This window comes from Opisthocomus hoazin, chromosome 23 (assembly GCF_030867145.1).
Source record: "Opisthocomus hoazin isolate bOpiHoa1 chromosome 23, bOpiHoa1.hap1, whole genome shotgun sequence".
Taxonomy (NCBI): Eukaryota; Metazoa; Chordata; class Aves; order Opisthocomiformes; family Opisthocomidae; genus Opisthocomus; species Opisthocomus hoazin.
The window spans coordinates 6,661,602-6,681,842 of record NC_134436.1 but is presented as its reverse complement, the minus strand read 5'-3'; the positions used below and the strand labels follow the sequence as shown (position 1 = coordinate 6,681,842).

The window sequence follows — 20,241 nt, the reverse complement described above, 5'->3', positions numbered from 1 at the left end:
GTCCTTCACTTCACCCTCAGGGAAGAGCACAGCCAGTACAAGCTGGCAGGGTGCAGGCTGCTCCCCAGGCTCTGCGGGCTGGGACCCTCTGCCGAGGAAATAGCTGTGCTGCTTTACAGCTGCCGACTCTTGCAGCTTCTGCTGGTGCTGTTCCAAGCTTCTGCAGGTCCAGTGTCCAGCGCCCGGGAGATGTGAATAATGTGTTCGCCTCCACTTACCCATGCTCCTCTGATCCAAGTGCCCAGCAGGACCGTGTGGCTCTCCGCACGCACCCTGGTTTGCAGGGGTCAGCGTGCCATCCCCCTCAGCGCAGTCCTCACGCTGTGCACAGCCCCACTGCCCGCGCAGGGACTAATGCTGGCAGCGCCGTGCTCTGAATAAGAACTTGTGTGTTAGATATGTGGGAAGTGCTTTCAGGGTGGCGATTTCTCAGGGCTAGCAGAGTTGGAAGGGATCAGGGTGTCTGTTGGAGTGAAATGTTGAGCTGCTCTCAAAATTCTGCTGAACAGGTAGATGTCATTGGAAAGAGATTTATGTGTTTGGGGGGGCAGAGAAGAAATGGGAACAGATGAGTATTTTGTACATGGGTTTGCTTTTCTTCTCTGGGAAGGAATAGGTAGTCTGCCTAAGCAGTCTCTGCTCTTAATTTCTGCAGTACTGGCACACGAGGCAGGTGGGAGGAGAGGGAGCAGCCAGCTTGGGAAGCCAGGTTTGCTGCTCTTCCACCCAGAGGGATGGTGTGGGGTGCACATGGGGTCTGTCCTCGCCCACTGCCGTGGTCCCTCACCGCCAGCTGCTCCCTTGAGCCCCGCTGGCGATGGAGGCAGCAGCCCCCAGTTATCTGCCTCCACAGGTAACAGCTGGCTTGACTAATTCCTAGCTTCATATTATTACTTTTGCAATGTGGAGCACCTCTCAAAGCACGCTTACGATGCACAGAGAGCTGTGTCTGTTATTTGTAGTATGGCTTGTGGTTGAGCTGGTAAATGCTCTGCATGCATCAATGCTCGTTACATATTGTACAGGATGAGAGTAGCAAATCATAATTGTGGTCTTCACGTGGTGGAAAGGCTTCACTCTGGAATACCAACGTAGCTGATCGCTGCCTACCAAATGCCATTTCTAAGGGCTGTGATAGATGTGCGTGCACAGAGCCTGGCTAATTAGTTGATGGTCGTGTGGTGAGTGGTCCATATGAATTGCTATTTTCCTGTGTGATGTAGCCGTGTAGTAGCAGAAAGGCTGGGAAGGAAAACACACTTTGAGTTTTCAGTGGATGAAGAGGGGAAGGAAAGTGACCAGATCCCATATGTGTTCTGTGCAGCAGGGGGGAAGATTTCAGTGACCTGACTACTGTCTTAAAATCTGTCCTAGATTTGCTTTACTGATTTAGTGAGTATGGATTTATTTTTTGTTTGTTAATGAAAGGGCTGCATCAGAATGCGGGTAGCCAAAGCCTCTTCCCCATGTAATGTGACAGACTGGTTGGAGACAGCAGATGTGTGAATCTTGTGGTGGGCACTGCAGAGCAGGGCTGGCACAGGTAGTGGCTGTGGACGGAGACACAGCATGTGCTGTTGGGCCCGCTCTGAGGAGACATGAAAGACCTTTAGTCTCTAGAGCTTTCACTTCTCTTTTCTCTTGACAGTCCACATGTCTTCTTGTTTCCAAAGGAATGCAAGTTCCTTTGGTCAGTGTATGTTTTGTACAAACTTGATCAGAAGGCAAAATGAAGCTTATTCTGTTTGTAGCAATGGGTGGAAACATTCCTAAATCTCAATTCAGCTGTTACCAGAAGCACCAAACAACCTAATAATTTAAACTCTCTCATTTCTGTGCCATCAAATAATTCAGTATTTGTATTAATCACAGACCTCAGGAAAATCAATAATACAATTCTGCGATAAATAAAGCATGGCTTTGGTTAACTGAGCCTACTTATTTCTAGTGTGTTCTGATTCAGCAAGTCTTTAATATGCAATCAGCCTGCTTGATAATACATATTTATTTTTCTTCTGTGGGAAGAGATAGCTCAGCAACCTGGTACGGGGGCGTAGGATTTTCAGGATTTTCGTCTCCAAATCCTTTTGTTCAAGGATCTGTTAGACTGTTTCCATCCTGCTGTTGCTGGATACCAGTTCAGTTTTAGAAAGACGTGAAGTACAGGCTAAGTCCTAATGCTGCTGTGTGGGATGCCTACAGCTTTCCTTTGGGCTTGGGGGAAAGGTACAGTAGCCTGCATTTGAACAGTTGGAACTAAGAGGCCCTCTCACTGTGGATTTCAGATTAAAGGATTAAATTAGAGACCTTGTGTTCCTTTTAAAACTTCTTGCAAGTGTTAGTCTTTCACCTTTACAGTGTGAGGTTAATTTGTTGCCCAGGGAGGTTGCTCACAGCAATGCATTGATGAAAAATGTGTAGTACCTATGTCTTCATGGATGGACTGGTGTACTGCTACGTCTTTGCCAGGATTTTCCTTTATCTGTAGATGATAAAGAACTGCAGGAGGAGCCTCTAAGTTCAGGTGTGCAGCTGAGACCCGCTGAGAGAAACAGCAAGGTCCCGTTCCACCAACTTGAGGCTGGAGCTACAGATCTTTATCCATAAAGAATCAACTGCAGATCAGCTTTATGAGGTAAAGGGTCAGAAAAGAGGTATCACTCAAACTGTGCCTTCAGAGTTTCATTACAGTGGCTGTGACCGTTGTAGCTAGTACTTATGAATATTAAAGCAGTACCGTGCTTTTTATTGTATTCCTATCTTCACACCTGCTGGGCACTTTTTGGGGTTTTGTGGCTTTCTTATGGCAAACTGAAGTCCATTTTCATTTAGTGAAGGTTTTAGCTAAATTTCTCTGTGGTGTGAACATCAGTCCAAGAGTAATGTTTTGCATCATTAAGTGGTTGTCAGAATCTAAGTTTGTTTCAGCTGCTTGGGGACACAGGTGACTTGTCCAGTGTTGTCTGTGAGGTGAGTAGGCAAACTGGGAGCAAAACCTGTATCTAATATCTAGGTATTTGCATCAGTCTTCCTTTTCTCATTTTGTCTCATTTCTTTTTTCCTCAGCAAAAGTAGGACTGAACGCTTTCAATCCAATTAAGAAATCCAATTAGCGCTGCAACTTGCAGGGCACTATTATCACGTTGACTTTTAATCATGCTACTGTGAGTACATCTCTGAGCCTTGACTGTTACCGAATAATTAGCTTCAACATGCTGAGGTGGAACACTTTTCTTACAAAAAGCTCTCTTTAAACTATTGTGTATTTATTAGGTGCTTATGTGATATGTTAAGAAAAAAAGGGTAAACCAGCTGTCCGGACTGAAAAGATGAGCTTAATGTTGACCTCTTTGTAGCAGCCCTCCGTGAGCGAAACAGTTTGCCTTGTGTAGGAAAATGTGTGTTGACTAAGAAGAGTTAGCTGCAGGACTCCAAAACTGAGCCTCCCTGCTAAAAGGGCTGACCACAGTTTTCAGCGATCTCTGAAGGTTTGTGTAATGGCTTCTCATGGCTGTGTCTTAGATATGAAGTGTTTTCTTTTTAATTAAACCATCATCCCTGTAGTAAACACTACTTCCATTTGGTTTGTAATTAGGGAAAGAACTAATGCTGTGCTTTGCTTAGCACTCACAGGATACCAAGTGAATAATAAAGAACTGTACAAACAGACTGTCAAATCTTGTTTATATGCCTTTATCACCTCCCTTCCCCAAATCTTGTTCCTACACTCAGGTTTTATTCATGCTGCAGTTTTCATAGTCACAAGGTCTATTAACGCTGTGGTAAAACAGATAAGTAAAAAGTTTCATCTAAAATCTCCCTATAAAATTGGAGTAGGGAGGAATATAACACATTGGGTGCAGGGGGAGGGAGGGGGGTAGGTCTGGAAAAGTCCGTTCTTCTACTGTGGACACGGTTGCCTTGCAAAACCTGGCAAGCCCAAGGAATGAGACCTCCCTGTTTCCTTCCATGCTACGTCTGCAGTAGTATGTGATTTAATGCAGTGCCAGCTTTGTCAAGCCTAGCAAGAAAGGAGCCAGCTTGCAGTAGTCAATGTGATGGAGATTTTTTTCAGGTTTGAATATTTTAAGTAACATTTTTTGTCTCACCGTAGTTCCTTTCTGTTAAAGATACTAGAATTTATTCCCTCCTTAAAGTGTAGAGAATAGAATGAATATACTGAAATAACAGAAACTTGACAGATCACTTTAGATTCATGGTCTCATCAGCCAGAACAAGGGGCTAACACAAGCCAGTGGTTGTGTCCTGAGTCTGTCAACAGAGGCAAAAGGACATAAAGCCACTTTTACATAATTCACTTACCTCATCAAAACTGCCTGGATTTATCCACAAAGTTTTAGCTTTTTCTGATGCTACTGATGTATTGAGCAGTGTGAGCTAAGACAACTAAAAAAAAAAGAAAGAAAAAAAAAGCGGGGGAGCAGAAAAATGCCTTTAGCCTAAGTGTTTGCCTTTATTATAGACTTAGGTATCTAAATTTAGAGGAGGGTGAGAAAATCTTGGTGCTCTGTCAAACTTTGTTTGCTTCTAAGCACTGGTTTGCTTTAACTTTTTTCTTTATTTGGTGCATTCCAAGCACTAAAACACTTCCCTAGGCTTTGGTTCTAGATAATGCAAAGCTCATGGAGGGTTTGAGTTAGCTGGAACAGCACTGTTCCAATTTTCTGAAAACACTGTTTTTGTTACATGATTACATGTTGTCTCTCTGGGCTTCTGTAAGGCCTTTGACATGGTCCCCTACAACATCCTTCTCTCTAAATTGGAGCGATATGGATTTGATGGGTGGACTGTGTTCGGTGGATGATGAATTGATTGGATGGTCTCATCCAGAGGGTAGTGGTCAACAGCTCAACATCAAGATGGAGATCAGTGACAAGTGATGTCCCTCAGGGGTCTATACTGGGACCAGTGCTGTTTAATATCTTCATTAATGATGTCGACAGCACCCTCAAGAAGTTTGCAGATGACACCAAGCAGAGTGGTGCGGTTGACACACCTGAGGGACAGGGTGCCATCCAGAGGGACCTGGACAAGCTTGAGAAGTGGGCCTGTGTGAGGTTCAACAAGGCCAAGATCTCTGGAACCCTCAGCACAGGACAGACCTGGAGCTGTTGGAGCAGGGCCAGAGGAGACCTCAGCAATGATCAGAGGGCTGGAACCCCTCTGCTGGGAGGAACGGCTGGGAGAGCTGGGGCTGGTCAGCCTGGAGAAGGGAAGGCTCTGGGGACACCTTATATTGGCCTTTCAGCAGTTAAAGGTAGCTTGTAAGAAAGATGGGGACAGTCATTTCAGCAGGGCTGGTTGTGACAGGACAAGGGCTAATGGTTTTAAACTAAAAGAGGGTAGATTTAGACTGGATATAAGGAAGAATATTTTTACCATGCGAGTGGCGAGTCACTGGCCCAGGTTGCCCAGAGAGGTGGCTGATGCCCCATCCCTGGAAGCATTCAAGGCCAGGTTGGATGGGGCTCTGAGCATCCTGGTCTAGTTGACGATGTCCCTGCTGATGGCAGGGGGGTTGGACTAGGTGGCCTTTAAATGTCCCTTCCAACCCAAATTATTCTATAATTATATAGACTGTGTAGCCTTTCTGCTATTTTTTTTAGAAGTTTGATTCACTTAGTGAATTACTGCAATGATACTTAATTTGCTCTTAGGCCAAGCTATTTTTATTTGATATTATTGCAAGTCTTTAAAGCCCCAGTGTCCAGATAAATTCAGTATAAAACAGAAAACAAGGTCTCTGCTTTTAAATTGTGAATTATGGGAGCACATTTCAGAGATTTACATTCATTTTTGACTTCAAATGAGACACGGAAAATTGAAAAATATACAGGCATCAAGCTATTTGACTCCAACTTATTCTGAATGATTTATGTACTGTTCCCATACCACTACATCAAACTGTCTTATGAAGTAGAGTGCAAAAGCACTTTGTCTGAGAAAACCTCCAAGATCTTTCTAGAGTATTTATGAGCCTAAATAATGAGCGAGGTTGTGCAAGGTAACTTGGTAAGTGTTGAAGTCGGTAGAGGGTTGCTTGTTGACTCTAGCAGGTTTTAGGTCAAACGCTGGAACAGGTTGCTCTGAGATGTTGTGGAGTCTCCATCCTTGGAAACAGTCAAAACCTGACTGTAAACTAACCTGAGCAACCTACTGTAGTTAATCCTCCTCTGAGCAGTGCCTTACAAACTTTCTAACACCAACTGTTCTGTGAGTCTGTGTAAGCAAAAAACAAGTTAATGTCTTAATCTTACATTAGAAGAATGAGGAGATGTAATTGCAAAATCAAGTATTTCACAGAGGAGAGAATTTGGGTCTCTTAAATGAATCCTGTATTTATCTTGAAATAAATTAGGCTTTTCTGATTTATTCTGAAGAAACGAGAAGTACAGAGATGACTTCAGGGTCAGTCTAGCGGGGGTAAAAAAAGTTTCCAAATTTCTGTTATACTGTGTGCTGCGTATAATGGGGAATGAGATTTGCCCTCTGCAAGTAATTCTTGTTTCCATTGCACACATAGTAAAGATAGGCATCCTGGGTTTGATTGTCCTTGTAGGTGATAGATTAAATGTTGGCTCTGTCCTTCCCAGATAATAACTGTTGGATTTACCATCTGTGTAATAAGGCAGTCTTACTCCAGTTGTCATTGGCCAGGGGAGCTCTTCTCTGCTTCCACAGCTGGATGTAATGCATGCTCTTGCAGATAATATCAGCAAAGAGATCAAGCATGGAAATATCCTGGCCCAGACTTTGCCAGGTTTTTCAGCAAAGTGCTTTGAAAAGACTTACCAGTGCCATCTCCAACAGGGTGGAAAACTTATATTCAGTGCTGTAATCCTTGTAAAGTTGGATTTTTAGCTGAAGTGTATGTGTGGTTTATGGTCCTTGACGATATTGCCTAGCTTGATGGAGAAATTGTATGTTACAGCTCCTCTCCAAAAAGGAAGAATTGTTTGTGATTCAGTAGCAGGTTGAGGAGAATCTCTGAAAGGACAGGCAATTAGCCTTGCAACAGTGAGTTGTCAGATTTCTTCTTTTAGGACAGCAGAAGAATTGTGTGCTTTGGTGATTACTCAGAGCCCTGGAGTCTTGCAGAGGTTTTCTTCTCAGTGTTGCATTAGGAGAGCCTATGCACGCAGCAGCTACTTCTGAATGCTACAGAAAATGCAATTCTTTGTTATTCTTCCCCAGCCAACATTGTAATTACAGTTTCAGTTGTTAATGTAATGCAGAATTTCAAATGTGTATGGAATTTTCTAATCAAAATCCAGTCATGTTGAGTTAGTCTTTGACATATCCCACTCTCTTGCATGGAATTGTAGAAACCAACAGTCTTGTTTTCATCTATGGTAAGTCCATATACCCTCATTTATGCCCTGTCTTGGGTTCAGTCTTCCCCCCCGTGATTTTTGCTGCTGTTTTTTTCCCCTGTGCTGTAGTAGGAGTAGGTCTTTACCTCCCATTTTGGGATTTGAAACAGCATTGTCTGTCCCTTCATTATCGGTATCCAGTTGTGGTTCCAGGTTTGGACGACCTCGATGCCGCCTCTTTCACAGCACTTCTTTCATAGTGTTTTGTGCCGCAGAAGTGTAGTGAAATGCTTCAGGAGTGCTGTCAGCTCTGTGGCCCATGTCCAACAGGGGCACTTGCTTTGCGCTCTCTCTGTTTCCCGAGTCTGCAGTGACTATGGCATCAATTTTTCAAGCAGCTTCTCTTGTCAGCATCAGCAGCCAGTAGGTGTAACATCTTTCGAAACCCCATGGGAGCTATCTGGCACACCAGGAAAGTGTGGCCAGTGCTCTACAGAGCTTTGCTAACTCGATGGGGGTCTGCAAATGGTGCCAATCTGGCTAGGAGAGAGTGTGTGCGTCCTGTAATGCCAGGCTGCAGGGGCATGCCGTGGGAAGGTGTTGTCTTCACCTGCAACAGGGTGAACTTTTTAGCTCTGAAATATGTACCTGGCCCATTAATGCAGGTCACTAACTGTAAGCAGTATGGGACATTTCTCCTGCGCTTGCTGATGGGCTGAAACTCCTTACTTGGGATCTGGTGAGCAGCCTAGCTCGGTAGGAATCATTTACCTCTATTTCCTCTCTATTCCTTGTTGATAAGATTGCTTTCTGCGTGAAGTCTTATCTAGCAGGAAAATGTAAGTAATGTTTTTTCTGCCATTTCTAATGCTGGCTGACAGTCCTAATAACCTGCAAAAATGAGACAAATTGAAAAATTGAGAGCTAGATCAAGTTGGGACATCACGTGAATTGGTATGAGGACTGTTGCCGTTCTGAAGTGGTGTTTCAGTTAAGGTGATGCTGAGGCTGCCAAATGCAAACTGACCACCAAGTACAGAATTTCAAAACCAGGTACTTGGAAATAGGTCTGTTTGCACATGTGAGGTTCAGTCTCCACTGCGTCCAGGTGTCCTCCAGCTACCTTGATTCCACGGAGACCGCCAGGTCCCATCCTTTAGCTCTGCCTTGCCAGCCTCAGTGAAAGTGAAGGGTAGCTCTCGGCGCACAGAAATCAAGGGTAGGGATAAATTTTGGTGCTGGATTTGGCTTCTGTAGGGAGAGAGTCTTATATGGTGGGTGTTTGCAGTAGGTCTCTCACTTGTGAGCCTTCTGGCTTCAACTGGAAACTCTGAAAGTTCATTCCCAGTGCGCAGTGTGGGAAACTAAAAACAGAGCTGCTCCTTAAAGAAGGTGATGTTTATGCCCTTCCAGAGGTACAAGGGAAAGGGGTGTTAAATGTGCAGGTGAAAATAACCTGCACAGGAGTTAGCCCTCTGCCATGCAGGCTTCTTCCCCAGCTTTGTGTAGCTCCAGTTTATTACTCAAGTAGGAAAACACATAATTCAAATGGTTTTCCTGGTTTGCTTTGCAGCAAGCCTGGGTTTATTCCCCCTCACATGAATGCATGCATAAAAGACAGTATACATCTGCACTTGAAGCTGGGCAGGTTTAGGGTAATTAGGTGGTCAGTTAAACAGCGTGATTTCTAAACAAGCCAAAGCATATTTCCTGAAGCACTGAATTTATTTTAAGATTCCCCATCCCCCTCTCCATCATGTCATGTGCAAATTAGTCCTTCAGAGAGTAATTTGAAAACAGGGGCTTATGTGTGACAAGAACGTATGGTGTGAAATGTGTGGCACTTTTGGTTTCAGTTAATTAGAAACTTGAGATCTCTTATTACTAATAAAGGTTCAGGTTTCTGTTCTTTGAAGCAGACAATTTTCCAATCAGGCATAATTACTGAGCAAAGCTGCTTGGCTGGATCCATTAAGTTCCCCCCCGATTTTTTTTTTTTTTTTCTTTTTCTCACATCCTGGCCTGGAGACAGTAGAAGACATGGCAAACCTCCAATAATTACCTGAATGGCAAACATTTAATAGCTTTATAATGTATCTGAGTGAAGGTTATTAAATCTGCTATACTGGGCTTTTCAGCTACAGCTATTTTATTCTCTGTTGAAGAAGAACTTTAAAAATTCTCTGTGCAAAAGGACAAGTATTGCTTTCCAAATACATGCTAATTAATTGTCCATTTGTATTGATGCTGGACGTAATTCAGGAAAAATTCTTATAAAGTGCCTGCGCTTGAATGGTTTTCTGGATGGACCACCAAATGTAAATACCTCCTTATTGACACAGAGGTAGGCAATCTGTAACAATTTAAAATTGTTGCTTCTTCCTGAGCAGGGAGAAATTATGTATTTCAAATTACTTCCTCAGAGCTCATCACTTCAGAAATATTAGCACCCTTGTCTATTTGTAACCTACCTTTTTACATTGTGGATTATAACTCGGAGTCCAGAATTGATTTCCTGGTTTTATGGGTTGGTATAAAGCTGAAGTAAAATATCTTTGCCTGAGAATTGAGCATAGGATGTACTAGTGAAAGAAGCTCTGCTTGGAACAGACTGAATTTTTTTTTTTTTTCTAGAATAGTGTAGGAAAACATGAGAGGAATAACTTGTGATAAGACCTGGAAGGAGAAACACTGCACGTATTGCTGTCATTGCAGACGATTACAAATGACCTTAGAAAAGTGATCCAGCATAATTCTGAGAATCAGGATGCATAAAAATTTTCTGTCTTACATATTACTGAGTAAATCCTGGTGGCATGGTGTCCAGGTGTCTTATGCATGGCTTTTCAAGGTCGCTATTGTTGTACCACCAAAAAATGTTGTTGAAAGGGACTGAAAGTATCTTCGTGTATCTACAAGGAGTGCATCAGCTGGTGTTAGGCAAGGGTCCAGCTTAATGTGAAGTGAGCTTAAAACTCCTATGGCTTAAGCAGTATTTAGTGTGGTTTAAAATAAACTTACAGGTATGTATATAGCTTTACAGCATGCTTCAGAAGCTCTAGTTTAGATTTAGTGCTGAAAATCAGTGTACTGTGGAATAGATTTCACTAAAATCTAGACTTGTGGAGGGGGGCTGGCCTGGGGGAATAGGTCTGACTCATTTTAAGTAAACAACTTGGTCTATTCAAATGTACTTTTTGTTTGGGGGTACCCCAAAATACCTGCAGGTTCAGGAATGAAGGCAAAAGAATTCTGTTCTTCTGTCACAAAGATGACTTACTCTTTCCGAATGTGTTACAGAACTTCTGCATTGGATGGACGTGGTAAATATCAGAGCAGAAATAACATTTCCATCTCAGTATGTATGGTTAGTTTGGGAGACAGGAAGTTCTGAATTAAAATAAACAGTGACCAGTTTTTAGACTTTTTTTATAATGCTGCTGAGAATACCCAATTCGATTATCTTTATAAGTAACTTTAAATTCCTCCTGATGTGTGTGTTCTCTCCCTTTCTCTACTATTCTTATTTCATAAGAAGCAGACAACAGAAAACCTAGTTGATATGCCTAACAAGTACATTTGTGGTTTTTTGCCAAACTTCCTCTAATTCAAATCTCCTGTTTTTAAACCCTGCTGACATGACTGGTGTGGTGCTTTTGGTACAAAGCATGACAGTTCTCTGAAACAGTACTTTAACGGTTCAAAAACTGACTCAGGATGTTTGAGATGAGAGGTGAAATCCCCTTCAGCCTGTGCTGACACAGGAACCTTGTGCTGTCTTGGTGGTCCCCTGGGCACGCGTCCCACCCTGCACAGGTATTGCGGTCTGTCTGTGCGTTTCACCCTCTGACTGCCATTGCTGCTGCTTCCAAGGGAAGAAAAGAAAACAACCAACGGAGAGGTAATATCCAGTAGTTCGGACAAATGTTTGTCTTTTAAGACAACCCCTTTATTCTGCTGAAGTGTCTGTTAGGCATCTCGGTCTTCCCCTGAAATGAAGGGAGCTTGCTCTCCGCTCTCTGGGTGATGCGTGTTGGTGCGATTCTCAGCACAAATGCAGTATTTGCTTGTTGTTATTGCTAATCCACTTATGTGCCTTTCCTGTATTATACCGGAGTTCACTCCAAAACAGTCTTTTGAAGAGAAAATAGAATTTGCACATTCTATTTATTTTTCCACTCAAACAAGTAGCTTCCCCATGAAGTTAAACCTTTTATTGTTCAGAGAAGAATTTGGGGGAGTTGCATTAGCTCAAAAACCAAAATGCTCAGCGATGAGCTACAAGTATAATACTGCTCTCTCCTTTGGTGTTTATTTCCCTTTCAGCAGCCTACAGCCTTAGTGCTTCGGTGGGGTGTTTGTTGTCCCCACCCCACTTGTCATGTTTTTCGTCTCTGCAGAGTCAGAATGGCTTTGTGGGTATTTGCTTGGGTAAAGCAAAGGGTCTCAAGAACTGCCCTGAAAGTTTTAATGAGCTGCAGTCTGCCTGTGTCTTGCTCGGTTTTGAGTCCAAGAGTGATCTTTGTTCAGCAGGATTTCAAACGGGTTTGTGAAATTACTCCCTGAAATTAAATCCTACTGGGAGAATCTGCTGCTGGCCTCTGCTTTGGCTATACCCGGTATCATCTGCAGGGGTAACAGAATTGCTCTTGGTGGTAACTGCAGATTTACACGAAGAGTACCTGAGATCAGGCTGTGCTCCTCCTACCTGCTGAAGTATTTGGGTGTAGATAAATGTTTTAGATCCATCCCATTCTTGAGCTGCTTATTGAGGCTATGGTAGGCTGTCTCCTTATTTTTAACTTTTTTCTCTGACTTCGAAATGCATTTTTCCTCAAGGTTGGTTCAGTAAATTGACAACATTTCTTATAACAAAGACAGGCATCTCTATTTAGGATTAGAAGAATAATCAACATAAGTTTGGCTGGCACATATGGCGTGGATAAACTGGCTTTTATCTGATGTTTCTCTTCTTTCCTTTTTTGTCTTGATTGATATCATTCAGATTTCACTATTTCCTCCTGTCTTTTCTCCCTCTGCATGGTCTTATCTCTTCTGTTTTGAAGCTTTCTAAAGGATAAGGCTGTTCAACAGCAGCCAAGGAAGTTTTCCAATCAGTGATTTTGAATGGATTTAGGAACAAAAGAAAAGTACTCTTCAGTGAAGAAGTAATTGCAAACAGCATTAAAATTAGGAGTGAACAAAAGGAAGGCAGAGTCATTTATAAACCTGAGCCTGAATAATTTGAATTAAGGGGTTCAGGTAAGACAGCAGGAAGAAAGCAGTGTACCAAACTAAGCTGCTTGAGAAATCAGGAAGCCTGACCTAGCTTCCCTTCAGGGCTCTGGGAAACGTTCCCTTGGTTCCCCTCAATTTCTTATTAGGGTTTTCTTTGCAAAATATTCCAAAATTAGAGGTGAAAGCACTGTCATAGTAGAGGTAAGTATCTCCTGGTTGGTATTTACTTAAGATGAATTTCTACCTAAAGAACTTGGCTATTTTTTTTTTCCTTTTGCAGCTATTTATTTCATAGACTGTGTGGACATTTTCCCCCATTTCTTAGTAACTTGCTGAATTTTTATGCACTATATAAATTAAAGTCTATTTAAGCAACATTGGCTATAAACCATATCCTCTAGAATCGGAAAAAATATCCACAGACTTACAAAAAGGAGGTTCTTGGGACTTATTTGCATTTCTCTGTAGCTGAGAGATGGAGACCTTTGTGTCAGCTTTGCTTCTCAAGAAATAATCCTGTACTAACAGAAGGCTGAATTGCAGTGCCTGATCAGAATACAGCTGGTGAATGTTTTCCTAGTTAACAGATAGAGGCTAAGACAGATTTTGTGGCTTGATTTATAAGCTGACATGAAAGCAAACCCAGCATTTTGTGGTTTTCCTTCTCTTTTAATTGGAAGAAAGAAAGGAGGCAGAGAGCTGAGCTGGTAACTTAGAAAGAAATTGGTGTGAAAGGGAATTCGGCGCTCCCTCTCCACCAGTGGTTTTCAGGCAGAGCTGAAGTGCTGATCTCATTCTCTTTGAAAAACATCAGGCTTTAATATTTGAGCTTGGATCCAGCAACAGGCAGATAGAAAGGTGTGACTTCAGGCTTCCTGTACCTGTCCCTTTGTCTTGGCTGATTTTTGCCAAGTATTGAGCATACGCTGTTTCGGCAGAGGGGAGTCTTGGAGAAGCTTTTTAAAGCACCTCTAGGTAGTGCGTCCTGAATGTTTTGATACACAAGGGTTACCCTGCACAGAGGTGTGTGCTGCCGGGTGTTGCCTTGATCTGGGCAAGTTCATCAGTAGTTCAATATCATGTTCGTACTACTACTGAAAATTATCCATATTTTGTTTAACACTAGCTGCCTCCGGGCAAACCTGCCAACTGCCGAGTCCTTCCAGCTTATCTTGGAGCAGGGATGACCGTGCAATGTGGATTGGCTTTGGAGTGCGCTTGGAGGCTGTGTAGCAGTTGAATTAGATATCTCTTGTTGGGTCTTGCCTTTCCTACCTTTTTCTGCAGTTAGAATTAGCTGGAAAGCAGAGGCTGGGCAAAGAAAGGAGTGAAATGGGAACAATGCAACTTCATAGTAAATTAGATTCAAGATAATTAATTGGCTAATTACAGGAACTTATTAATTCCCCATTACTGGAACTACCTTCCCCCGATGGCATCTTTAACTGATTTCTTTATTAAAATTGGAATGTTGGTTTGTGCCTGCCCTAAAGTCACAGCAAACCCATATCACAACGTGCCCAGCAGCTGATGTCTTACTGAGCACCATTATGTAAAGGGGACCCCAGTTTGGGCAGTCGCTGAGATGGAGTGAGCTGAAAATATATTTATTTTCTAGCGGCTCATAGAGCAAGGCAGAACTCTTTTTCAAGAAACCTTCTTCAAAATGATGCCAGAGAGACCCGGGGAAGGAGTCTAGTCTTATCCCAAATGACTTGCTGGAAGACAAGCGCCCTTGGTGGTTTGTGAGGAAATCAACAGTGATTTGCCAAGCTCTGAGAGATTTTGTGACACAGTTATTTTCTTGGGCTAAGTCCTACGTTGATACTGATGGATGATTTATGACTTCGTTTTGTTGTATGTTTCACATTGAACTTTCCTTTACCCATGTATTGCCTTATTAGCCCTGTTTGAAGATTCTCTAAATGCCCCTATACTGTAACTTCCTAGTGTTTCACAGCACTTAGGGCTCTTACGAGAATAAGCATGCTCTGAGGCAGTGCCAGTAGCCTGCTTGCAAAAACGGGAGTGAAGCACAGAGCTCAGGGTGGATGTGCACGTGCTTTCTGGGCCCCTAAACACACTGGGGCATCTTGGTGTCTGCGACTTGCCCCTGTTTTCACAACTCCTCCCCAGCAGAGCAACCGGGTTTCTGAAGTGTCGGGCTGACATCCACCTTTTCTCTCTTTTTGTGACTCCCTGTTAGGGAGCCTCTTAGGAGTGAGCAAGCGTATCCCTGATGACCTGTTAGTTAAATGCTATTAATGGGGTGAAGCAATATGTGAGTGATAACCCAGCAGTAACTGAGGAGTACCATAATGGCAGTGATACAGAACAGCGTTTCAGCCAAAGACATCTGAACATCAAGGAGAAAATGTCACACTGTCAAAGTGGTGTTGACTTGCATGTGCCCAAGAGAAAAATAAAGGGAATAGAAATAGAGCACTACCCCCAAAACCAAACTATTAGTATATGGGGTTCATGGAAAGTCAGGCAGAATATGGGTATGCAGAAAAGAATTTCACGTACCTCCCATACAGGCTGTATTGCCTGTTCTGGTGTGTCTGCAGTCAGCCCCCACCAAGTTGCAGCAGGGCCTCTGATGCCTTTACGATGTCTGTGATGGAAAGCACGAAGGGTTTGTCCTGCTCTGCTGAGCTCTGGCTATGAGTGTGGGAGCCTGCATCCATTCAGCCCACCGAGGGAGAGGGCTACTGAACAAATTGCTCCTGTGAATGCTCAGGCTCAGCTTTGACAATTCATCACGATGCAAAGTACAGTCCTTCACCTGTGTGTGGCACAGCTTTCCTTTGAAGTGAAGCTCCTGTTAAAGATTTGTCGGTTCAGCTTTTGTGACACAGTTAATTCCTCTGTCTCTGTGCTTTGGAGTTGTAGCAGAGGCTAAAGCAAATCCTGAAATGACATTATGCCATTAAAGTCAATTGAGTGTCTGTGCAGTTAACATCACCATAAACAAGTGATAACCAGAATCCTCAGCTGGCACTTAAAGTTTAAGGCTGCTGTATGGCATTTCCAAGTCCGTGTGCTGTCTAATGCCCCCTCCGAGCACAATTACTGTATAAACTGAACTGAATGTATTGAATAAATATGCTAACTTCACCTTCTCTTTCTAGAGTTATAACAGTGAAATTTTTAGTAGAGTTGAGATGATGTTATTTGAGAAGATGCTATTTCTCTCTTAACTGACTCTCCAGGCACTCTTCTGTTGTTCAGGAAGATAGATACATATATATAGATACAGAAGTATATATATCCCACTGGAAAATAGTTTATACCCAGGTCTGAAGGAACCTAAGTATTAATGCTTGCTGGTACTTATATCCTGAAAACTACCGACTAACCTACTTGGTATTCAGGAGAAATACACAGGAATCAAATTTTTGTGCATGTTAGCACTAAAGATTGTGGCTCTGCGATCCAGACAACAAACTAGACACTAGAAAATTCCTTCCTGTTCAGAACAATTATATAGTGGAACCCATGCCAATGTGCCTGTGCGCTTAGGTGTGAAATCAAGTGGGTTTCGACTTTGGTGTTGTGATGATGTTGGAGCTGGGAACTCAGTCGGGATTAGTGCACTTTGTGGAACTGGATCATTTGCTAGTCTTGCCAACAGTTTTCAGGCTCACAAAGCTTCACATATTCACAAATATATTTATGGGTGTTTTTTCCCCAAAGAAAAAGGCAATCGTTATGTATGGGCTTTTCTATGATGCCGTGAGATATGGAAGCACATATTTGTTTATAATCTAAAAATGATCCTTTTTTCAAGTAGCCCGTACAGCTGAAATGGCAAAACTGTGCAGAAAGATGGTGACTGTGCCAGCTGAGCCTCAGTTCCAATACAAATGTAGGTGGTGGCCAGTCTGTAAAGGCCGCCTTTCTGATAACCAAGTAGTACACAAATCAGTGGGAATGCGATGTTTTCTCAGCATAGGTCATCCAGCTTCCCTCGAGCAAACTGATTCTTATGTAGTTGCTTAAATGGTTATATTTACATCACCAAAGTGGCGTAGTTCTCTGAGAAGCCTAAACTGGTGGAATGATTTCATGATCTGCCAGAACTGCAAGGACTTCTGCCTCCCTTCATTTCATAAATGTTTTTCCTGAGTGCTTTCCTCTTTCTGCAGAGAAGCATTCTTCAATTTTCAAGGCCAGCTGGAAATGGGATACTGCAGAGTAATTCCTTACTGAGTAAAGAGCTAAGTGCTTGGATGTTGTGCCATCTTTTTTCCTCTGGAAATGGCAGACATGAATTCTAGAGATATATCTTGATAATATCTGTTGATATCTATATCAATACTTTTGTTCAAAATTTTTAAGCTGTAGCTGGAGGATAAATCTTACATGAGAACAAGTTTATTGTAGTGCATGGTTTCCTGATGATTAACAAGAGTTAATTGTAATTAGCTACTCACTGTGAATGTGAAATTCTTAAGGACAGAGGAAACTCCAGCCCAGGATTTTTCAATGTACTGAGTGCTTTGTGTCATAGATTAACTAAACTATCATCGCCAATACCTCTGGACATAATTTGGCATCATTGTCAGGTTTTGGGTTTGTTCTTTGCCTAAAAGAGCTCTGACTAGAAGTACCTTGAAATACCCTTTCGTTTCATCCAAATGTATTGCCCTCTAGTCTGAGCTACAATATATTTCAGCAGCAGCAAAGCATCCACTGGTGTATCCAAACTGATACTTGGTTTACTAATGGCAATTAAGCATTACACTTTTTTTCACAAGAATGTACCTTGCAATTAATAAGCCACAGTTTAATTAAGTTGCAGGGAGGGAGGGGAAAGTAGTGTCCTCTATCATACTCTTTTCCTTTAATTAGAATGTGTTCCAATCAGCAAATTGACAGCAATATTTGAGTAGAGCCAGAGTTTATTAAAATCTCCAATGGATACTACAGATCATCCTGAAAATATGTAGTTAATTGATATAGACATATTTAATCAGCTTTTCCTGAAAAAAGCTCTTTGGATAGTCAGTTATAATGTTCTGAAGAGCAATGATCTTCCTGTGTTTGAACTGACCAAAATTTAGCTTGATACTGGAACTGGACCAGCTCAGTTCACAATGGGATTTGTCCTTTCATCTTCGTGTCTTGCATGCTGTGTATTTGATTTTTTTTATTAAGAAATGGCATAGTCACATATATAATTTGTGCTATGTGATGAGTTTTTATGTGCGTATAGACACACAGAAAGTAAACTGGCCGACAACATCAAAGTTAGTGTTGTGCTACAGTAGTGGCAGCTGTCCCTGCAGAGCTCGGTGGCAGGAGTCTGTGTAATTGCCATTCTTCTGCACACGTTGGCAGAAACCCTCGAGACCAAAGCTCCAGCACTTCTAAAATGCGCTGAATTCTGTCCCTCTTTACTGGAGCCTGGTTTGTCCAGTTGGACGCTGGGATTAGCCCAAGAGATGTGCAGCTCTTTTGCTTCAGAGAATAAGTGCCTCTGCGATAAGATCCAACAAACTCTTTAATGCAGATGAAGGTTTCTTGTATTAAGAGCTGGCTTGCAAGTGTCTTACACTGTCTTGGGGGAAAAAAAAGTTAGGCTTTGAGTTGTGCATGTTGAGGACTTTGAAGAAATTCACCTTTCCCCCCTCCCAGCTGTACTTCTGATGTCATCTTCACCCATGGAATTGCAGCTGTAATGCATATAGTTATTCAAGAGGATTGTGGATTTTTGGGCGACTGTTCTAACTGCTGAAGTGTGTATGATGCATAGTGCGCCTCAAATATGAATATTTACAGACCTGGGATGTGCTGTGTACAAATCATTCTTCTACCTGTTCTGCCCTTTCCCAGATGTGACATTATAGTCATAAATCTACTTCAGTTTGTTTTTGCCCTTGAATTTCAGCTTAAATTCTGAATGTAAATCTGCTTGCACAAAACCCCTGGCACCTTCATTTTCCTTACTGCTTTTTTTTCCACGCATCTCATCTTTTGATGTACTTTCAGCATTTTACTTTTCTTCCTGATCCCCTGATATTCTTGAAGGGGTTATCTCTGAGGCTGACTCTTTTTTCCCTTGTTGTCCTTGCAGTTCCCTTGTACAGACTGCATATGCAGTTGCCATATTGCTGGCAGAGAGTAGGATGCTGGCTCCATCACCAATGTCCAGCTTCTTTGGTAATGGAATATTTTTAGATACACGGAAGGGAAAAGGTTTGAAGGAGGCTGATTATCTTGGACTGCGGCTTAGTTTTAACATCCTAAGTATAGTTTCTGTCATGTGCACCTGTACTACAGCTCTTCAAGTGCTTTGTTGGGCAGACCTTTGTGTTTACGTGAATGTCAGCCTACCAGTGCTGTGCCCAGAAACCAACTTTAAATAGCGGTGCCACTAGAGGAGCTAGTGAAACCATAATTCATAAATCAGAGGCAGTCTGGAAAACTCTGGAGAGCTGACCCCTATGCTGACTGCAAATTACATGAAACCGCTGTCATGCACCTAATGGTTGTAGCTGTGCTGGCAGAAGCAAAACCAGCTCTCTTGTTCGGAGGGCACTCCCAAAAGTAGTTCTTTCCATGTATTTAGACCTACAGCATAAATTGCTTTTTTTAGTTTTTGTTGTCCGTGTTATACTTTCTAAAGAAGTAATATCAAGCTTGTAAAGTTTAACTTCAGACATTGGCTTTGTAAATTGGCCTTTTTGTTCTTGATTTCTGTTTCATTGCAAAGCATTAATTGCTGAGGGCTTTGCTACTTGGCCCGGGTTTCCAAATATTTTGTGGATGATGTGATTTCAGACTATGGCAAATCTAAAATTGTTTTGTACTATTTCATAATAGTGTGATGTATATAAAATATAGTTCGTTTTGTACGGTTTCATAATTCCTTCATGAACTTATTGCTTAGATCTAGTAGTAACTTTTTTGTGGCACTATCTTTTGCAGGATAATTATGCAAGTAAATAATTAAATATTTCAAGCTGGGGGGAGAAAAGGAGTACAAATTACAGATGATGAAATAAAAACTTGAGTGCAAGCAATGCATAGATGGTACAATGAAGATGAGATACCATAAGGAGTCACTGAGACTATTTAAAGGGATTTCCTCATACAACAGATCAGTAAGTGAAAGAAATATAGGCTAATTTAGAAAACTGTGTGCATATATTCATTGCTGGAGGCCATTTAAAAGCAAAAAATACAGAACAGCATGAAGAGAGGTGAGAAAACATGGTTTGATATAGCAGGCAAATGAACAGTATGAACAGTATTCTTAAAGTGGAGAGTGTTGTTCAGTGCTTAACCCTGCAATACAGATGTTCTAACTATGAAAAGTGGATGGAGATGATCTTTATTAGGCAATATTTTGCATAATTCTTTTGAAAAAATAAGAGCATAGTTAATACTCCACTACAGCATGAGGGGGGAAAAAAATGTACCTGACAGACTGATTCTTCAGTTCACTACTTAAAAATAAAGGGAAACAGGTAAATAAGGGGGGCAGAAGCTGATGTCTTGATTGGAGACCACTAGAGCTGTGGTGACTCTATGGCTGACTAAATGTGTTACCGTAGTGGAATGATGGGAAATGTAACCATATTCATAGAATAGTTTGGGTTGGAAGGGACCTTTAGAGGTCATCTAGCCCAATACCCCTGCAATAAGCAGGGACATCTTC

The 20,241-nt window shown here is 42.1% G+C and overlaps 1 protein-coding gene across 5 annotated transcripts in view; it reads left to right on the top strand.

Annotated features, from left to right (window-relative positions):
- The window catches only part of KCNIP1 (potassium voltage-gated channel interacting protein 1), a 434,928-nt gene that overhangs the window by 343,051 nt on the left and 71,636 nt on the right, over positions 1-20,241 (top strand). The window lies entirely within an intron of this gene.